The 7,536-nt window shown below is 37.5% G+C and overlaps 1 long non-coding RNA gene across 1 annotated transcript; it reads right to left on the bottom strand.

Moving 5' to 3' along the window:
• Positions 1-4,627: 4,627 nt before the first annotated feature.
• On the bottom strand, positions 4,628-7,245 carry LOC129147705 (uncharacterized). The gene is made up of 2 exons (XR_008554974.1): positions 7,126-7,245; positions 4,628-5,295 (listed from the first exon to the last, which is right to left on the bottom strand). It is a non-coding gene; the product is annotated as an uncharacterized LOC129147705 (long non-coding RNA).
• Between the last annotated feature and the right edge of the window lie 291 nt (positions 7,246-7,536).

Here is a 7,536-nt window from a genome sequence, read left to right as displayed (position 1 = left end):
ACCCTTAGTTTATTCTGGAGTGACTGTACTTGTCACTTGGTGTCAAAGTTACAAGCAGATGGTCAGAGAAATGTCTGTTATCCCAAGTGCTCTAAGGGGATTCACCTCATTAACCAAAGAAATAGGAGAGCCTGGCTGTTGACCGTAAAAACTGTTGAGCTGTCCTGAATTACCTAAGCACAGAACTAATGAGAATCAACCTGCCCAAGGACTTAAGAAACTAAGTAAAAACACCACTCAAAATGAACCTGCTTCTCTCTCTACTACTGTATGGTCTCAATTCTCCTTCAGGTGATATGGGGAAAAACATATTTTTGTTTTAATGTTTTTCATTGCTACCAGGAGACAATTTTTAAAAAGCCAAAGACAATATTTAAGGGTGATGGAAATGGTTTTCTCGATTGATACTACATTCTGTTCCAGGTTACTCCTATACTTAACGTGTAAATAACTGCTGAACATTCTCTCTTGCCCTCCCACCCTTTCTTTTAAGAGTGCAATAGTTTTGTGTTTGTGTGTTTAATTTTAATCACAAAATCTCTTACCATTGTCAACCACATTGGATTAAGTATTAGAATACCCATATTCATGCCTCAACTTCATTGCTAATGGGCATGGGTGATTCTAATATGGGTTCCTTTCCATATCTTTACTCTAAAATGAGTAGTTGTATTTGGTGATCGCACAGGTATTATTTGCTCTCTTGAGCTCTGATTCTCAGGAAATTTCTATGTTTGGAATTTTTCTTGCCCTTGAATCAGCTGTCTCGTTACTGAGGGTCCCTTGAATTGGGGACTAAAGTTCTGAAAAGATGCCTCTGTAGAGCCATATGTTGGTCCTGTAAGTTCCCTGACAAGATTGTCCATGGTGCCACCCCTGAAATGGCCATCCTAGTGCCAATAACACCCATGGAGATCAAGGCCACCCTGGGTGAGCAAGTTTTATAATTAAAATGTGATATAGTCATTGGATGTTGCTATTAAGGAAAAAGTAAAGAGGTTGCCATGCTCTGTGGATGTGACACTCAGAAAGGCTCCCAGGAGACACAGGAGAGGTTGGGCTGTAGAGACTGAGCCTTGGCATGTTTCGCTACTGCAAAGTAAACACCTTGAGTGCGGTGAAATCATATCATATCATCTTAGAATGTCTAGTGCCTCAAACGACGCCTGTACCAGAGTAAGTGTTCAATGATTATTTGGAGAAAAGAAAAAGAAACTTAGAAAAGGACAAAAATGCAACGTGATGAAACATTTTCCCATTTATTGGACTTAGTTTTACAAAGATGTTTATTGTATTAGGTTTGAGTTAGTTGGAGACAAGGTCTTAGGGTTTAGCGTGCGTGCTGCAGGGATGCTGAGGGAAGAAAATGTGGCGGTGAAAGAGAGAAAGGAGGCAAATAATAAGTAAAACAGAAACAATTATTTGAAGCAGGTTGAATAAACTCTTAGGAAATCTTGGTTAAATCTTACATACAAAATATTAAATGTTAAAAAAATATGTCAAAAGAAGAGAAAGATTGTGAGTAATTAAGATGGCTGATGAAGAATCTTTTTCTTCAGAAAAGACAAAAAACCTTGTTTTTGTTTATGCTTTATGAGAATAGTATGGTCCTCCTCTTAAAATCTTTAATAGACATGACTCATTAAGACAGATATTGTATCTTATTAATGAAGAGGTGAATTCTTATCCATGTGTATATGTCTGAATTTAACTTTTCATCTTGTGTGATGAGAGACAACCTCTTAGAGTTCATCTGCATCAGGTGGTGGTGGTGGTGGTGGTGGTGGTGGTGGTGGTGGTGGTGATGCAGGTGTTGTTGGTGTTAGTGGTGGAGGTAGTGATGGTGGTAATGGTGATAATGTAAAAAGTTATTGCAGTCTTTTATGGGTTCGCAACAGGTGCAGTATAACAGAAACTTTTTTTTTAGTTTTGTATTTTTTAAATTTCTTTATTGATTAAGATATTACATATGTGTCCCTATTCCTCTGTTCAACCAAAGGGCTTATATGCATGCATATAAGCCCTTTGGTTGAACAGAAACTTTTATAGGATTGTTTGTATGCAATCCCCACCTCAATTTGTGAAACTAGTGTTACAATTTCCTTTAAAAATGGAGTCCTGAAATTTCTCTAGTCTCATCCATCTAGCAATCAATGGAGCTATAATGGAAACTCAGATCTGTCTGATTCAGAGATCATGTTTATCTAATTTCTCACACTGTCTGCTGAGGGGGCAGTCCCCAGTGCATGACTAACCTCCTTCTGTGGGCTCTATTTTTATTCTTTTCTTGCCAAAGTGCTACTTTTGTTCTTAATTTTCTGTGTCAAGTCACAATGTGTCATCTCTGTAGTCACATTTGGCTCCCGTCAGTTCTGTTAAAGACCTAGCTCATCTGTATGGTTTTCCACTCCCTAAGCAACTTGTGGATCTCGTACTCCCATGCAAGGAACTTTTCTCATCTTCAGTTCCTTCCATGTTTAATTCAAAGCAATTCTAGTTCTGTTTTAATTTACTTCTTCCTGATGGAAATGTCCATACCATGAGAGCATTGGTGTCAATATTCCCACCATTATACTGTCCCTCTGCTTTGACATAAACTATGTTTCAGCAAAAATCAATTATACTTTTTCTTAAATTCTACAACAAATTTATTTTTTAATTTTATATCAGAGAGGTATTGTAGCTGCTACTTGAGTCATTGACTATATCTTTGGGGTTGTAAATGAAGATTTTATCCACTTTCTTCCCACTGCATTCCAATGTCAAAGGAATAAGAAAGAATAGTGGAATGGAAGTCTGCTAAACCTAGAAATCTGACACTCTCTCCCCTCAAGTCCCCCACCCATAGCCTTTTACTGTGCACCTTTAGATAATGCAATTCATCTGAATCCCAGAGTTTTCTTCAATAGAGATGATGGGGGGGGGGGAGAGAGAGAGAGAGAGAGAGAAACTGAAAATACTATCAAATCTATTCGTGAATGAAAACTTTATATATAAATGATTTACCAAACCAAATTCTCTGCTTTATAATGATTAAATTATAATTCAAAATGTGTGTTTTTCCCTTTATTGTAATTGTTAATTTATTTAAGCAACCTATTTTCTAATTGTGAACATTTTTTAAATGAAATCCATTTGGACCAATAGTCCAAACAAGTTTGTAAATGACAGACATAGTGATGGGATATTGGTATTAACTCTCTTAAATAAAAACTGTACCTGTTAAACTATTCTTGAGATTATAAACAAATTTTCTGGAAATACGCTGGAACCCTGTAAATATAACTCATTATAAGGTATAGAGTTGTATGGAATATAATACACACAGAAAAACTTATAACTTCACTTGAAAATCGCTATATTCACCCAACTGGTGTGGCTCAGTGGTTGAGCATTGACCCATAAACCAGGAGGTCACCAGTTCAGATCCTGATCAGGGCACATGGTTGGGTTGCTGGCTCAATCCCAAGTAGGGGGTGTGCAGGAGACAGTGAATCAATGATTCTCTCTCATTATTGATGTTTCTATATTCTTTATCTCTCCCTTCCTCTCTCTAAAATCAAGAAAACCATGAAAAAATAGCTATATTATTCATGAGAATTATCCATATATACTATATATACACATATATAAGATAGATAGATAGATAGATAGATAGATAGATAGATAGATAGATAGAAAGGCAGACCCCCATGAGGGCAAGATTATTATTACTTGGAGGCCTCTGTCGAATAACCAGCATAAAAACTACCTTTTCATTGAAATCATCTGTGCACTAAAAAAATAATAATAAAGGGAAATAAAGAGACTATCAATTTTCAGAGAGAGAAAAAAATAGCAACATATTCTAATGAAAGTTAGTTACCAGATGACCTATAGCATTCTGAGCTGGAATATTATCCATTGTGAAATCATTGTCAAACTCTCTGGACTCAATATCTTCATCTATTAAATTGGTGGGGAGTTGGGGAAGAAATTACAATCAATACTAGCTTTAGAAAACTTAAAAATGAAAAAAGATGATTGGAAATCCACAGAGATTCCCCAAATCCTGAGTGAAATTAGTAAGCCAAATCACATATTATTTTTAATCTTTGTTTCAAGGAAAAAAATTAATTAAGCTTCCAAGTTGAAAACAAATTATATTCCAAAGTGCCAAACTTAAGGGTAGCTTTTGACTTTACCAAATAGTATTCAATTTCCAATGAAAAGTGAATGTGGCCAAGAGGCCCGATGTTCCTGGTTTAGCTAACAATCAAATGTAAGGACATCTGGAAACAATCTAAAAAATTCTTCAAGATAATCTCTTCAAATGTCAAGAAGTTATTAAATTTTCCATAACATTGTGAAGTGCATGTAAAATCTTATTGCTTGTTGCAGAGATTAGTATAGAACCTGTATAGTGGGTATATTAATTGATCAATTAACACAACATTAAAAAGGATACCTCAGCTCTAATATAACTGGGTTAAAGAAGATGAAAAATATTTACTGATGCTGCTTACCTGCCACCTACTTCATATTCATGATCTCATGTCATCCTCATAGTAATTGTAGGCTTATCTGTGTTTTACAGCTAAGGACATTGATGATCAGAGATCATAAATCATGTTCTTGGGCATGCAACTTGTGGGTAAATGCATGAAATCGTATTCCAGAAGACAGCTCCATCTGGCAACAAGTACAGAATTTCTTTCTCTACACCCCGCTTTTTAAAGGTAAGAACTACAACGTGGCTTGACTGTCTTTCATTGCTTTGACCATTGTCTCAGCCATTTGTGACTTCAAAGAGGTGACTCTCCAAGATCTTTTTAACCTCTTAGGGCTGGGACTCTGATGTGGGCAATGTATTCAGTTCCCCGCCGTCATACACTTCAGACTCTGCAATTTTCTGTAGCTTTTATCGTTATCCAGTTTTTCAAGCAGATGCCAGTTGCATAAGCAGTATCTACAGCCATTGCTCAGCAAATTCTTCCTCAATTTTACAGCCTCAAGTACTTTCCATGTGTCTTACTTATGGTCAATTTTGCAGGAACCATAATGTTGAATTTAGTCCAGAAGAATGTTCATCCACCCCCTTGTACTTCTGGGCTTGAAGTAAACTCACAGCAGTGATGTATTGCGCGTATGTTGGAGTTCCTTCTGGCAGGAAGGATTCAGATGACTTTATTGGAAATATAAAGCTTCGCTGAGCTTTCTCCCTCTGAGAGGCTAGCACCATCCTTTTCCTGAGACATTTGGATGCATCCCACTTATAATCCTTCTTCACATAATGTTAGAAAAAAGAGGCTTAACCTAGAAAAATATTGTCAATAAGTGTTAGACCTATTTATTGTTGGTTGAGACTAATAGCCCCAGTCCCTTGAGATATCTCATGAATCTTTAGCACATAACATCATGCACCACTGATATGGCTCAAAAGAAGGAGCTAATGAATAGTGAGTGTTGTATTGTCTTCCATTTTCCCCTCAACTACTAATCTTCTCCCATGGTATGTGTAAATGTATTATTGAACCTACTTTTGAATTAATATTTGAACCCAGTCTTATATTGTATCCTGCCATACTCTTTAATATCTCAGCAGTAACTTTTATTATTTTTCATTCTTTCATTTCTATTTTTCTTCCTTGTATTTTGGCCTTTTCTTTGTCCTTGTCTCTAGCATTATAACCCCCTGAATCTAATTGAGCAGGCCTCTTTCTTCCTGTTTACTTATTCTTATTAGAGATGCTTTCCTGAAAGTGTGTGTGTGTGTGTGTGTGTGTGTGTGTGTGTGTGTGTGTGTGTGTGTGTTTTCTCAGGATGGCAAGTAGGGGATGCACAAAAATTTATAGAATTATTTCCATAGATGTTCTTCTTTCTTTTTCTCTATAACAAAAGTTGATTGATAATCTTATTTCCATAGACACAGCCAAAATTGAAAACAGGAAATATTATAAGACTAGAGGCCCAGTGTGTGATTTCAATCACACAAGGAGGTATCCCACCTCCCACCATGCGAGGAGGCACCCCGTGGGGGGCTGGGACCTGCGTCTGACTCACGCAGCGCTGGCCACTGCAGGAGTCAGGCCGGACCAGTGCCGCAGGAGGCTGGACTGGCGCCACAGGTGGCCAGGACCCACGTCTGACTCACAGTGTCCCCTGTCCCCCCTGCCTGTGTCCACTCTGGGGCCACTCGAGCCACCGCGCCGGATCAGGCAGGAGTGGAAATCTCCATTCCACTCCTGGCCTCACCTGCACGCACAACCTCCTCCTGTCTTGTCATGACCCGTTACGGAGTCCCTGCCTAATTTGCATATTACATATATATATATATATATATATATATATATATATAGAGAGAGAGAGAGAGAGAGAGAGAGAGAGAGAGAGAGAGAGATATGGGTTATTTGCAACATCATATTATACAGACAGATTATTTAAAAAAGCAACGGTCACTCCCTACTCTTAAGGAGGAGTACAGGGTAAAGTTGTTTGATGACATCTAATTAGTGGGTTCAGTGAAAGTTTTATGAGAGTCAAGTCAGTGTTGATAGAAAATTATTTGATCACTGTCTATTACCTAAGCAAGTTGGAGATTGTTTTGAAATTCTATGGGGCTATGCTAGCCAATATGTTATTACCTAATAAAATTCAGGAACCTTGTCAAATTCAAATTTCAGATAACAAAAAATATTTTCGGTATAACTATATACTACCCATACTTGCATAGGATATACTAAACTGTCATTTGTTATTTATCTGAAATGAAAATTTAACTGGGCATTGTGTATTTTTATTTGCCAAATCTGGTGACTAATAACACCTTCATTGTTCTAATCTTTTTCTCTTCAAAATATAACCTGGGAACTGAGGCAATTGAGACAATTAAAAAAATAATTTCAAGCTCCCATTATACTATATCTATATAATTCACAACATCCTCCCCTTCTGAACATGTGTGTTTTGTCTATAGTATGGCATTTTGGTTATTGGTAATGAGTCCAAAAATATTCTTGTAAGAATAGAGACATTTAATGTAAAGAAACTGAAGTTACTTACAAAATCAGAAGTAAGGCTATAAATGCAACATGTGGGAAGAAGGGTTACCAGGACAGCATGGTAATCTCCAAGTTCTACAGTTACCTGTTCAGTTGCTCTGTTCAATGGTCTTCAGTCCCTATGAGTTTTCTAGTTCCAAGTTCTGAAAGTACATAATTAGGCCACTTTGGGTCACATTCCTGTTCCTTTGGACAGTCCAGTGAATCTGTCTGACAGAAAAGAAAGTTGGGGAAGGACCAGCACGCATGGTTCAGTGGTTGAGCACATGCCCAGATTGCAGGCTCTATCCCCAGTAGGGGGCATGCAGGAAGCAGCCGATCAGTATTTTCCGTCATTGTTGATGTTTCTAACTCTCTCCCCCTCTGCCTTCTTCTCTGAAATCAATAAAATATTTTAAAAAAAGAAAGACAGGGAAGTATGGTAGGCAAACAAGTACAGACGTTACCATAGCATAGATTATATGCATGGAAACACCCACCTTGTGCCATTCTCATC

Source organism: Eptesicus fuscus, chromosome 21, assembly GCF_027574615.1.
Source record: "Eptesicus fuscus isolate TK198812 chromosome 21, DD_ASM_mEF_20220401, whole genome shotgun sequence".
NCBI classification, from domain to species: Eukaryota; Metazoa; Chordata; class Mammalia; order Chiroptera; family Vespertilionidae; genus Eptesicus; species Eptesicus fuscus.
The sequence above is the reverse complement of the archived record's forward strand: the minus strand, read 5'-3'. Positions and strand labels throughout refer to the sequence as shown.